Source organism: Ochotona curzoniae, unplaced genomic scaffold (genome assembly GCF_017591425.1).
Source record: "Ochotona curzoniae isolate NIBS_2020 unplaced genomic scaffold, NIBS_Ocur_1.0 contig_46, whole genome shotgun sequence".
In the NCBI taxonomy this organism is placed as follows: Eukaryota; Metazoa; Chordata; class Mammalia; order Lagomorpha; family Ochotonidae; genus Ochotona; species Ochotona curzoniae.
Genome location: NW_024466340.1, coordinates 4,722,059 through 4,736,352, shown reverse-complemented (window position 1 = coordinate 4,736,352; position 14,294 = coordinate 4,722,059).

The following is a 14,294-nucleotide window of genomic DNA, read 5'->3' as shown; positions in this document are numbered from 1 at the left end:
CCAGGGCCGGGCCGGGCTGAAGCCAGGAGCCAGGAATTCCATCTGAGTCTCCTGGATTGGTGGAAGGACCCAAGCACTCGAGCCATCTTCTGCGACTTTTCCAGCTGTATTAGTGGAGAATGGGACAGGAAGCACTCCAACATGAGATGTCAGCCAAGAGTTTGGTTTTTTAGGCAGTGTTTCAGAAGTTCTGTGGATAGTTTCACATGGGACATACAATCGTGGGTTTTTTCTGCAAGTTATACATCCTCCTTGCTGTCTGCAAAGTCTGGTAGTAGAATCATTTCCTTTTAGACCGAGACCATTGAGAACACACAGACCTGCACGCAACACATGGCATGAGAGAGGAAGCCTTCCAAGGGTTCAGGTTCAGCTGGAGCTCCAGATGCCTGCACGCCCTGTCAGAGTGCCTGACTGCAGCCTGCCGCCTCTGCTTCCCATCCGGCTCCTGCTGATGCACCTGGGAGGCAGCAGAGAGGAGACAGGGGTTGTGTTCTGGTGTCCTGCCTTTGACCTGGCTGTCCCTGGCTGTTGTGGGCATTCGGGGAATAAACCAGCAGATGGAAGAGGAGATGCTGTCTGTCTGTCTCCCCTTGTCACTTCACCATTCAGATACGAACAAAAATTTAAAGTTCTTATTAGAGGTATCTGATCTGAAAGCCCTTGTCAGTGGGGACCGAGGCGGCTCCATCCATGCTGGACAGCATGACCAGATGTGTTTGTTATCCAGCGGAAGGCAGTCACTGGGAAAGCCCCGAAGCGTGGGGCCAGTGCTGTGTCATAGTGGGAGAAGCTGCACCTTGCAACATTGGCTTCCCCCAAGAGTGCCAGTTCAATTTGTAGCTGCTCTACTTTTTCCTTTCTTTTATTTTTAAAAGATATATTTATTTTTATTGGAAAGGCAGATCAGATGTACAGAGAGATGGAGAAACAGGAAGATCTTTTATCTGCTGCTTCACTCCCCACATGCCCACAATGGCCAGAGCTGAGCCAATTCAAAGCCAAGATCTGAGATCTCATGTGGGTGCCGGTTCTAGTCCTGGAGGCCCCGCTTTCCCTCCAGTTCCCTGCTGTGGCCTGGGGAAGCAGTTGAGGATAGCCCAAAACTTTGAGACCCTGTACCCACGTGGCAGACCCAGAGAGGGCTCCTGGATCCTGGCTTCAGATCGGTGCAGCACCGGCCATTATGGTCACTTGGGGAGTGAATCATCAGACGGAAAATCTTCCTCTGTTTTTCCTCCTCTCTGTATCTAACTTTCCAATGAAAAATTAGTAAATTTTTTTTTAAATTAAGGTTTAAATCAGGGTTTTTTTTCCCAAATATTTTTTAATTGAAAAAGAATACATAGGAGAGATAAAAAGATATAAAGTTTCTACCACACTTGAAGTTTTCAGCTACTGTGCAGCTTACAGCATGCTCTGTGAGGCTGACTCTGCGCATCACAGGCCTGGTTGTGCCCTTTGATCTCATTTTATTGGGCAATGTTATTACACCACTTTACAAATACTCCATTTATTCCAGGCTGACCCTCCAAGCCTGTCCTTTTGCCAGCTTCTTGAAGGGCACTCACAACTAACAAACTCCTCAACAATACCAGATTTAAAGAAGAAGGGAGCTGCATTGTGGGTGCTGGAATGTTCCATGGCAGGGAGTGTTAGGTACAGCAGTTCACACACACCCTCAGCACACACATCTCACGCAGGGTGCCTCGGGGGGCAGCTCCGCTCCATCCTCAGCTGTGGCTTCCTGCAGGCGGCAGGTGATGGCTCTGCTCGGGTCCCTGCCACCCACACCGAGAGCCAAGCTCAGTTCCCTGGCTTCACCTCGCCCAAGCCTGGTGGTGGTGAACCTCTGGGGGGACGAGCAGCTCGGAGACAGATCCTCATTCTCGCTCTCTTTTGCTCCTTCGTTCTTCCCTTCCCCCACCTTTCTGCCTTTCAAATACTTTTAAAATTATTTTTAAAAGATTTAGTTATTTTTACTTGAAAGAATTACAGAGATAGAGAGAGAGAGAAAGAGATAAAGAGGAGAGAGAGAGCTTCCATCCGCTGCTTCACAACACCCAATGCTGGGCCGGTCCAAAGTGGAGAGCCAGGAGTTTCTTCAGGGTCTCCCACATGGGTGCAGGGGCCATCCTCTGTTACTTTTTCCAGGCCGTAAGCAGAGAAGTCAGGACTGCAGGCAGTAGATTAACTAGCTGTGCCAGCACCTAAATTATTTTTTTAAAGGTATTTAATGGAACAGGCATTTGGCACAGCATTTAAAATCACTGCTTGAGATGCCTGCATCCCATATCAGAACTTCTGGTTCAAGTCCAACATCCTGCTAATGTGCATCCTGAAAGCATCAAGCGCTTGGATCCATGCCACCCATGTGGCAGACCTGGACTGAATCGGTTCTGCTGTTGGCGTGGCTCGGTCCTGGCCAGGGTGACTATCTGAGGAGTGAATCAGCAGATGAAAGCTCCCGCTCTTCCACTCACTCTCCCTTTTGATCTGCCTCTTCCTCTATCTCTGTAACTCTTTCGTTCAAGTAAACAAAATATACCTTTAAAAATAGCAGTATGAGGGCCCAGCGGCGTGGCCTAGTGGCTAAAGTCCTCGCCTTGCACGTGCCAGGATTCCATATGGGCGCCTGTTTTAATCCCGGCAGCTCCACTTCCCATCCAGCTCCCTGCTTGTGGCCTGGGAAAGCAGTCGAGGACCATCCAAAGCTTTAGGACCCTGCACCTGCTTGGGAGACCTGGAAGAGGTTCCTGGTTCCTGGCTTCAGAACAGCATAGCGCCAGCCATTGCACTCACTTGGGGAGTGAATCATTGGACGAAAGATCTTCTCTATAAAAAATAAATCCTTAAAATTTTTTTTTAAATAAAATGAAAAACAAAAGGCCAGCGCCATCACTCAACAAGCTAATCCTCCACTTGCAGGCATTAGCATCCCATATGGGCACAGAGTCTAGTCTTGGCTGTTCCACTTTTGATCTAGCTCCCTGCATGTGGCCTGGAAAAATAGCCCAGGTCCTTATGTCCATTTGGAGAGTGAACTAGTGGATGGAAGGTTGGTCAATCAGTCTCTGTGTGTGTGTCTCTGTCTCTGCCTCTCCTTCTCTCTGTGAATCTTTCACATAAAAATGTTTTTTCTTAAAGATTTATTTATTGTTTCGGCCCGGCGGCATGGCCTAGCGGCTAAAGTCCTCGCCTTGAACACACCGGGACCCCATATGGGTGCCGGTTCTAATCCTAGGAGCCCCACTTCCCATCCAGCTCCCTGCTTGTGGCCTGGGAAAGCAGTGGAGGACCCTGCACCTGTGTGGGAGACCCGGAAGAAGTTCCTGGATCCTGGCTTCGGATTAGCACCGGCCGTTGCGCTCACTTGGGGAGTGAATCATCGGACAGAAGATCTTCCTCTCTCTTTCCTCCTCTCTGTATATCTGACTTTCCAGTAAATAAATAAATCTTTAAAAAAATTTATTTATTTTTATCGGAAAGTCAGATTCTCAGAGTGAAGGAGAGACAGAAAGATCTTTCATCTGCTGGTTGATTCTCGAAGTGGCCTCAATGGCCGGGGCTGAGCCAGTCTGAAGCCAGGAGCTTCTTCCAGGTCTCCCATGCAGGTGCAGGGTCCCAAGGCTTTGGACCGTCCTCGACTGCTTTCCCAGGCCACAGGCAGGGAGCTAGATGGAAGTGGAGCAGCTGGGGGTGCATATAAGGCGGGGACTTTAGCCACTATGCTGGGCCTTAAAATAACCTTTAAAAAAATAAAAAGCAAGATCCTTAAAATAAAATGCTTTCATAGATTCTTTTATCTTTACGCTTGAAGATACAGCTCTGGTTCCCGCATGGGAGGGCCAGAGTCAGTGAGCAGCACCCGGAGTGTATGTGGAGGCAATTGCGGTCTATTACTTCCAGGACTCGGCTATTAAAGGCCCTGGGTTTCCTTCCTGGGTTGGGCGCTTTCGTTTCCGTTTCCTGCAGGAGCGGGGAGGAATGTCCCAGCCTTCAGCTGTAAACTGCCAACAAGATCACCTGGTCTGACCCGGCTGAGGCAGGACTTACCTTTCCCATAAAGCTGTTACAGGCTCCTTTTTAAGTGAGAAATTGTATTTAGCCCCTGAATGATTCCATAAATGTCCAAGTGGCCCTTGGCAGAGGAAGAAAAATGAAGGTCTCCCCACCGTACTCTGCAGGAGCCCTGCTGCCAGATCCTGGGGACGTGGAGGCCACCTAGGAAGCCCCTGGGGCTGCCCGGCTGCCCGGCAGCCCTGCCAGTCGGCCCAGGAGGAGCACAGAACAGGTTGCTGTGCTGTTCCCCACGTGGGGCAGGCAGGGCCCTCAGTATCAGGGGAGCTGAGAAATGATGAGGGGTTTCCATGGTGTTGCTGGCTTTGCTTCCTCTTCCCCTCTAACCTGCTGGCTTCATTCTGTGCTGGTAAAGGGGCTCTCCAGAAGCTGCAGGGAGCTGGGGCTGCATTGCTGTAGGTTAAGCCACTGCCTGCGACGCATTGGAGCACGGAAACCAGCCGTTCCACTTCCAGTTCAGCTCCCTGCTAATGGCCTGCAAAAGTTGGGGGAGATGGCCCAAATGCTTGGCCCTGACCCCCACATGGAAGCCCTGGATGGAGTTTCCTGGCTCCTGGCTTCTGCTTGACTGGATCCTGGCTGTTGCAGCCATGAGGAATGAACCAGCAGAGGGAAGATCTAGTTCTCTCTTTCTCTGTAAACTCAGATAAACAATTATCTCTGTGGCACTGATGCTTATTGGCCAGGGCTATGTAAAGTGGTCTTTCAGGGAACCTGTCACTGTGGCTAGGCCTGAGTCACATGGCTAGTTCCCGAGCAGGGGCACGCTGCAGACCAAGGAGTGGGCTAAGGACGGTTCCCTGAGGGAAAGGTGCCTTCAGGAGAAAGACAGAGTAAGAACAGCAGTTTGCCTCCTTTGCTGCTTCCTGTGAGCGCGTCCAGGTGTCCGCCCGGCAGCTAGCAAGCCCAGGCCTCTGCCTCTCTCCATTCCCAATCCCCTGGCCCGGGTACTGCTGTGGTGGTGGTGCCTGCCTGCAGTCCACATGGGAGACCCTCTGACGTTCCAGCCCTTGTCCTCTGTCCCCCACACCAAACCACAGGCCACTGTCCTTTACTCCCTCGGGAACCTGCATCAGAGCAGTCTCCAAGCACCCCCGCTGCCCAGCCCCCGCGTCCATCTCCCCAGCCGCTTCTCAGGGAGCCCTTTCTGCGTCGCTTACCTGTCCGAGTTGCGTGCAGCCCAGGCCTCTGCTGCGAGCGTGCCGTTGTGTTCTGTACACGCTCTTGCTGAACACGCTTCGACATGCCTCAGCCGTACACGTGCTGCCTCCCCCAGTGTCTCAGCAGGAAGCTGGATTGGAAGCGAAGCCACCAGGACCTTAACTCACTACAGCAAAGCCCCATCCCCTCCAGACCACTTTTAGTACCTCGCTTTGTAAATGCTATGGAAGTAACCCTTTTGCAGCATTTACGGATTAAGAAAAAGGTCTATTTATGTTCAGTAATCTGTTTCTCTCCCCAAATCCTTAACATTCTGTGTGACCAGTTGAATCCACAGCAGCAGGACCTGTGGCCATGGAGCACCGAGTGTGCCACATGCTGGGTGGTTTCCAGCCACAGAAAGGTTCTTTCTCAGAAGGGTTGGCAGTGTGGCACCAGCAGGGCCCAGTTCTTAGCAGGCAGCCAGGGAGAATCTAGCCCGAGGCTTTCCTTGACTTCTGAGTGGCTGTGATCCCACTGCCCTCCCCCCGGGTTCCCCTGGCACCACCTGTCTGCGCTCCTGTACCTCCCTTTTAAAAGTTTATTTGCTTACTGAAAGGCAGAGCAATAGAGAGAAATCTTCCACCCAGTTGTTCACTCTCCAAGCAAGAGCCAGGGCTGGGACAGGGCGACACCAAGGAGCCCAGAACTCCATCTGTCTCCCGAGTGGGTAGCAGGGCCCAGACACTTGGGCCATCTTTGCCGCTTTCCCCGGGCACATTGGCAGGGAGCTGGACTGGAAGTAGAGCAGCCAGGGCTTGAAGTAGTGCTCCCTATGAGATACCGGCATCACAGTTGGTAGCTTAATCCACTATGCCACAGCACTACTCCAGCATGATCCCCCACCCCCCACCGCCACTAAACTAATTCCACACACAAGGAGCCAAGAGTCAACCAGAATGGCAGAAGCATGGAGCTGAAGGGGGCTGGACTGGCGCCCAGGGAAGCTAGGTTCTGCCAATGAAATGCCTGAGTTGGTCAAAGGGACCCCTAAGCCCTGACAGCAGCTGTGTTTACTTAGCCTTCAAGTGTGGGTGCCTTAGAAACGATGCTTGTATTTGCATCACTCAGGGTGAGTAGGTGAACAGGAAATCAGAAACATCCAGAACCAAAACCCCTTCTGGACTCTTCCCTTTCCCTCGTGCACATGATGTCATCGCTCAGAACCAAAGTCCTGAGGCGGACGTCACGGCACATTAATCTGTCACCTGGGATGCCCTCGTGTCTTTTCAGAGATGAACTGGCCTCTTCTGCTTCTTCTTTTTTAATGGGTTCACAGAGGTCAAGGTAGCATGTTACACTGCAGAGCAGTCAACAAGCCTGCCTGTGTGCTTCAGATTTATGCTAACAGCAGGTGCCATGTCCTGTGTTCCCACAGTATTTAAATTTTGTTAAAAATTTTAATTGGAATGTCAGATATACAGAGAGGAGAAGAGACAGAGAGGAAGATCTTCCGTCTGATGATTCACTCCCCCAGTGACGACAACGACTGGAGCTTAGTCAGGGGCGAGGAACTTCCTCCAGGCCTCCCACGCACGCAGGTGCAAGGTCCCAAGGCTTTGGGTCGCCCTCCACTGCTTTCCCAGGCCACAGCAGGGAGCTGGATGGGAAGCAGGGCTGCCGGGATTAGAACTGGCACCCATAGGGGATCCTAGCATGTACAAGGTAAGGACTTTAGCCGCAAGGCTACCACGCTGGACCCCCTCCCTCTGCTTGTAATGCTGCTCGCTGATGCATGGAGGAAGCAGCAGGTGACGGCCCAGGTGCTTGGGCTCCTGCCACCTGTGTCGCAGACCTGGCTGAGTCCCCATGCCCGGTTTCAGCCCGGCGCAAAGGATGCACAGTCTCTGTCTTTCAAGTAAGTATGTTAAAAAGGAAGAAAGAAAGAAAAAGTCGCCAGAGCCAAAGCTAGCCTGGGAGCCTCCGCTGCAGCAAACCCACTCAGGCACAGGCTGCCCGCTGCACCGGCCCTTAGCACTGCTTCTAGAAAGCAATTTTTGACCTTGCTGTTATTCTTTCAAAATTGTCCTCTTCTTTCCCATGTGAAAGATAGAGCACTGGACCGGCCACTTCTCGCCCACCACTTCTGGTCATGCAGCGGACAAGATTTCAACTTGCATTTTGGGGGATGCTCACGCCTCGCCCACAGCCTTTCCATGGTGGACGGGCTGTGGTTCCCCGGGGGAGGAGGGAGCACGGGGTGTGGATGGCAGTAACCTTCCTGCCTAACACTGTGAATGTTCTTTAATGAACTGTGTACCTTAAAAAAAAGTCACAGTGCCTGCCAGGCTGGCATTGTGAACTAGTGGGTTAAGCCTCCAGGTACGATGCCAGTCTCCTGTATGAGTGCTGGTTCAAGTTCCAGGGGCTCCACTTCCAATCTAGCTCACTGTTTCATGCTGGAAGATGGTCCCAGTGATGTTTCTGGCTGCACCCTAGCCATTGTGGCCTTGGGGTGCAAACCAGCAGTTAGAAAACCCTGTCTCTCTTCTTTGCCTTTCAAATTAAATAAATAAATAAATCTTTTAAAACATCTTTTTACAATATATGTAATCTATATTGTACCACCATAAAACAAACAAAAAAAAAACCCAGCCCGTCTCACCCTGTCGAGAAGCCTGTGTGTTCCCATGGACCCTGAACTGTGAGGCTTCCTCAATCATCTGCTTTGAAAGGCCTGCCTTAAATCAACATTCCAGCTTTCAAGAAATTATGATTTGCCTTAACAAACAATGAAGAAGTCTGCCATTCCCTGCTTCCAAAGGGTAAAGAGGTTATGATACGTTGAGATGGAAGAACGGGGGATATGGGCATTTAACTTCTAGGTTTAACGCATACCCCTAGTAGTAGTTTCTGATGAGAAAATATGGCCTATAAGGTACCTCCCAGAGTGTGATGGGGTTGGTGCTGCGGTATAGCATGTCAAAGCCACCACCTGCCATCTGCTCAAGCAGCTCCTTCGCTACTAGGCCCAAGTGTTTGGGTGTTTGCATCCATGCAGGAGGCCTGCAGGAAGTTTCTGGCTCCTGGTTTTGGCCTGGCTTAGCCACTCTGGCCATCTGGGGGGTAAACCAGTGGACTAATAGATAGCTAGATAGATCTCTTTCTCTTTGTAACTTTGACTTTCAAATACATACATCGTTAAACAAAAGTTCATGGAAACTTGGCAATAACAGTTAAGAGGCTTACGTCCCACTTCGAGTGGCTGGGTTCAGTTCCTGGCTTGTGGGTCTGGGGTCTGCCTTCCTGCCAGACCCCGAGAGGTCACAGGTCATGCCACGAAGAACTGATCTCTGACATCCGCGTGGAAGATCTGGACGGATTTCCTGGCTCCACCACACTGGTCTCAGGCAAAGAAATGGTTTTTAAGAGTTTACCAAAGAGCCCTGCCTGGTAATCTAGCAGCCAAAGTCCTCGCCTTGCACGCACCAGGATCCCATGTGGGCGCCAGTTTGTGTCCTGGCAGCCCCGCTCCCATCCAGCTCCCTGCTTGTGGCCTGGGAAAGCAGCAGAAGATGGCCTAGGTCCTTGGGATTGTGTATCCACATGGGAGACCCAGAATAAGCTCCTGGCTCTGGATCAGCTCAACTCCAGCCATTGCAGCCACTTGGGGAGTTGAATCAGTGGATGGAAGATCTTCCTCTCTATGGATCTGACTTTCCAATAAAAATAAATCAATCTAAAGAAAAAAAAGAGTTTACTGAAAAAGTATCCGGTGTCTGTACCCAGAGAAGAGCAAAGGCAGCAGAGAGGTGTGGCTTGGTGTGGCCTAGCATCCTTTTCCAGATTACTCTGTGATGCGATTCGCCTATTACTAAGCATGAGGGGCAGCCGGGCAGGGCTGGGAGGACCGAGCCCTCAGGCAGATGGGGACAGCAGGAAACTGTAGCGGTACCCTGACTAAATGCAAGCTGGGATCTTGCCAAGACAAAAAGTGCAGGATTGGCAGCTGAGAGGTCCGAGCAGGACTCGGAGGAGGAGTGGTTCGGAGTCACAGCAGAGGCCGCCTCCTCTGTCCATCCGGGAGGACTTTGGCACAGGCACCCTGCCCAGGCCTGTTCTTCCGTAACTGAAGTCAAACATGCCTGGGGGCGGCCTGCAGGCCCTGCTGAGGCAGGGAGGCTGCCGGGCCCTTCCTGGCTGTGCTGTAGGCCTGAGACCCAAGCAACTAGTCACTGTTGATTTTCTGCAGCCTGGAAACAAGACACACTGTGGCCTGAGGCCCCCTATCCCCCACACCCCCATTCCTGCCAAGGACAGGTGGTGTTTGAGGAGACGGTAGGTCTTTTTTTTTTGCAAGCTATCTGGGGGCTGGCAGTTTCCGCAGGAGTGAGAATATGAGTGGGCAGGGCTGCTGCTTGCACTGGAAGCGGGTGATAAGTTGCTTTCTGTTGGGAGTGGTTCTGGGAGAACTGCTCTTCCTTCTTCGTCTGAAAATTTTCCATGTATTTGTTTTCTTTTTCTATTTTTTCATGTACTCTTTTTTTTTCACATCAGCTCTGCGATCTGTCCTGCACCAGAAATTGAGTTGTGTTCTTTGTTTTTGGTTAGCACGCTGAGGCCTTTGGGTACTAAGAGTTAACGACGGAAAGTGATATGGGCTTTTTCTCAAGTTGTGAAAAAATACTTCTGCCTCCCCCGAAGCCTCTGGGAAAAGTCTGAACTTTCTGCCTCCCGGCCACAGCCAAGGCACAGAGAAGGTGGAATCGGCACAGCTGGAGTGGCGTCTTCCTTTGCAAGCTAGGGACAACTGCTCAGGACTGCTTTGGGGCAAGAGATGGCTGAAGAGCTGTGTGCAGTGGCTGGGTTAGAACTGTTGCGTCCAGCACTCAGGCTCAGTGCCATGGGCTGCCTGTTTTGGAAGGAGCTGCGCCATCATCAGGGATTGTCGTGGAATCTCCTGTGCCAGGACCTGCCCCGCCCCTCCGCGCAGACCTCCCTGCATCCATCTCAAAGCGTCCTGGGCTGAAGCTCAACGTTGTTGTCTTGGATCAGAGAAGAAACAAAGCTGTGTTGGTTGAGGGGTGGGGGCTTGGCAACAAGGGTTATCCACACCAGCACATCCCTGAGCCGAGTGCCCGGGACCTCGTCTCCTAGATGAGATTCTAATGGGATGTTTTCACCAAAGTGATCCAGCATCAGGCTGTGTGAGGTTCATCATCATCTTGTGTAAAAACACATGGTTCGAGGGCCTGGCGCGGTGGCCCAGTTGCTGAAGTCCTCACCTTGCACGCTCCAGGATCCCATATGGGTGTCGGTTCTATTCTTGGTGGCCCCACTTCCCATCCAGCAGGATGGTTTTCTTTCTTTCTTTGACTTCAAGACAAAGTGACAGAGATCTTCTATCCACTATTCATTTCCCAGAGGATTGCAACAGGCGAAGCTGGGCCAGGCCAAAGCTGGATCCTGGATCCTGGTCTTGGCCGAAGGTGACAGGAACCATGAATACTTAGGCCATCGATTACTGCTTTCCCAGGTGCACCTGCAGGGAGTGAGCTGGATCAGAAGCGGAGCAGCCAGGACTCCTGCTCATATGGGATGTCACTGCCAGCGGCAGCTGTTGAACACACTACCTGCATGCCAGCCCCAGGAGCTGCTGTGTGTATTTTGTAATTTATCTGGAAGAGTTGAGCCCTGCACAGTAGTCTAATGGCTAAAGTCCTCACTTCATACACACCAGGATCCCATGTAGGTGCTGGTTCACATCCCAGTTGCTCCATTTCCCTTCCAGCTCCCTGCTTGTGGTCTGGGAAAGCAGTCAAGAACAACCCAAAACCTTGGGATCCTAAACCCACACGGGAGACCTGGAAGAGGCTTCTGGCTCCTGATTGGCTCAGCTCCAGCCATTGCGGCCACTTATAGAGTGAATCATCGGATGGAAGATCTTCCTCTCTGTCTCGCATTCTCTCTGTAAATCTGCCTTTCCAATAAAAATAAATCTCAAAAATTAAGAATTACAGGAGAGACAGAAAGATCTTCTATCTGTGCGTTTATTCTCCAGATGGCCCCTAAGGCCAGAGCTGGGCTGGGCTGCAGCCAGCAGCTTCTTCCTGGTTTCCTGCGTGGCTGCAGGGGCCCAAGCACTTGGGCCAACTTCTGCTGCTTTCCCAGATCATTGCCAGGGAGCCGGATCAGAAGTGGAGCAGTCAGGACTCAAACCAGCATTCCTGTAAGATGCCAGCATTGCAGGCAGTGGTGTTATCCGTGACACTACAAGGCCAGCCCCAGGAGCTGCTTCTTGACTTCTGATTCCATCCTGCTGAGAGGAGTCACGCAGCAGAATCACTTTACAGCAGTTAGCTCAGCTTTATCCTTATCAAAGCTTTCCTCACGTGCGAAGAGGGGAATTTTCTTAAGTGCATTATTTTCACCACCGCATCAACCAAAAAAGATGTTGTCCGTAAGGCCTGGTCTATGGCAGCCAGGTCTTCTGGATAGTATTTGTAGCTGACTTGTCCTGCCTGCACGGGGAGATGGGTTTCCAAAGGAGGACAGAGGTGTTCACTTGCCATTTGCCCATTCTCTGCAGTCCACTGCTCAGCCCTGTGAGAGGACAACTTGGCCACGCAAGCCAGGAGCGGGGTCGCCGTTTCGGGGCGTTCATCTGCATTAATCAGCTTTGTGGCAATGTGAGAAGCTAGGTGGTTGTTTTGGTTCAGAGATGTGGAGGTCTGGTCTGGGGAAGAAAGAGGATGGCAGCGGCGGACAAGTGGCGCAATCAGTAAGGGGTAAACCAGGAAGCAGAGGGGCTGGGCTCTCCGGAGAGACGCCTGCTGAGCACACCCCCACTGACTTAGGGACTACCCTCTGGATTCCCCTGCAGACACCACTAACTGCAATCTGTTCCACCTTCTTAGTACCTTTAATACAGGACTTGGTGGGGGAGGTTATACTTTATATTTTTTACCTGAAAGGCAGAGGTTGAGAAAGGGAGACAGAGATCTCCCATTTGTTATTTCACTCCCCAACGGCTGCAACAGCTGGGGCTGGGCCAGGCCCGAACCAAACCAGGATCTCCATGTGCATCCACGTTCCCCACACGGGTGTAGGGGCCCATGCACCCAGGCCATCTTTGTTGCTTTTCCTGTAGAAGCAGGACAGGTGGGACTAGAGCCAGGGCAGGTGTGGCACGCTGATGGTATCGCAGGTGTGGCTTAATCCGCTGCCCATCATGGTCTGTGCTGCCTTGGGAGCAACATCTTTTTTCAACCATAACAACATTTTAATGTTTCGCCATTTGCTGACAATTTATGAAAACAAAACTACTCAACTGGCTGTAGGGCCCAGAATGTTTCAGGTGTAAAAACTGATGGTTGAATACTGCAAGACTTGGGGTGCCTGACACTTCTGGTCCCCCAAACGCTGGCCACTGGCTTGACAGGTCAGAGGAAGATGCATCATCCAGCTGGTCCCTGCTCTGCTGAAGGGCTGAATTCCATGCTTTCTAAATCCAGGCATGGACATGTATATACAGGCTCCAAAGCAAAAGTCAGAGACACAAATTTTACACAGGGAAAAATGGTTTCAAAGTTTGGTAGTTTTAATGCAAAGTCATTCTTCAAGGTAGTGTGGGTATATTAACTTGCTCATTTCTTGAAGCCTCTACCTTATGTTATTCTATCAAATTTAAGCACAACTCTTTGGCCCTGTAAAAAAAATTCTTTACATATTTTAAGGTTTTCTTTTTTTCCTGGAACATCGTTGAAGCCTTCATGGCCAATCTGCTCATCGCCCTGGGCAGAGCTTCTTGGAGCTTCTATCCCACCTATGCCAGAAGACTCCATTTCCCAGCTGGTGGTGGACTGTGAGCAAAGTGAGGAGCGAGCAAGCTTTGCAAATGGCTTCTACTTCTCCTCCACGGGTGTGCTGTGATGCCCTTGGGCTCCTGCAAGGTCACACATGCAAGACAAGCACTTGGCCAAAACAGCAGGATCCTAACTAGTGTAAAAATAGATTTTAAATAAAATAGAATCTCTATAGGAAAGAGAATTAGGGTCTGCTTTACATTCCCACTCTTGCTCAGAGATAGCTGTAGAATTCAAGTCCAAGGAGGAGTTGAAGAGTTGGTTTGCCCTACGGAAATATTAAGAACATCTGAGTACATTCATTTTGTGAAGTTGCAAGTCAGATTTGGGGTGGGAGGAATGCTGCAGGACATCCCTCAGAAATAATCATTAGGAACTTGCAACATGGGACACATACGGAAGGATCAAAAAGGAGGCCTGTTCTCCAGCTAAAAACACTTCTGAGATGTGTAATCTGAAACCTTTGGCTAATGAAATGGTTTGTCCTGGTAACCTCTCCTGCTCCCTCCTCAGAAGCTGACTGATTCTGCTCGATCTTTACATGTTACAAACTGCTGGGCAACTGTGGCTCCAGACAAAAGACATCATCTTTGCTGGCCCACAGGAGCAGTGTGTGACAGCAGTGAAGAGGGCTCAGTGGAGCACCCCCATTTAAAGATGCAGATCCAGCCTTCGGCTCTGTCAAGAAAGCCTGACTGAAATCTGCCCAAGCTCCCTCTAGCTGCAACCTGGACTTGCACGCAGCTGGATCGCCTCTCAACATTCAGAAAATACTGACCCCAGCAAAACAGAGTTTGCTGGTCAGAGGCCTCACTTGACATTCCCGTGGAGATGACCAATCCCCATGCTGCTTCGGGCTGGAGGTTAGGGAATCCACTCTGACCCGAGTGATGAAGCAGCCATTAAGCTTCCTTTCTTACTTGAAGTTCGTAATCATGTGTGCAGTCACCAAAAACACACACTGTGGGGCTGCCACCGTTTTTTCCAGCACTGGTTCTCCTCAAGCATGAAGAGGTATTGTTGGTCACAGCCAGTGACTACTTCACAACCCTGGCTATTTTCACCCAACGTTCAAACAATCCTTCAATTCTTCAGAGTGAAGGAAGGAGATGAAAGCCAGGGAATTTGCCTAACTTCTCAAGAGCCAAAGGGGGCTGCCCTTCAAAGCAGCTGTTGTGTGCTGTGACCTCAGGGAGGTATGGGTGCTTT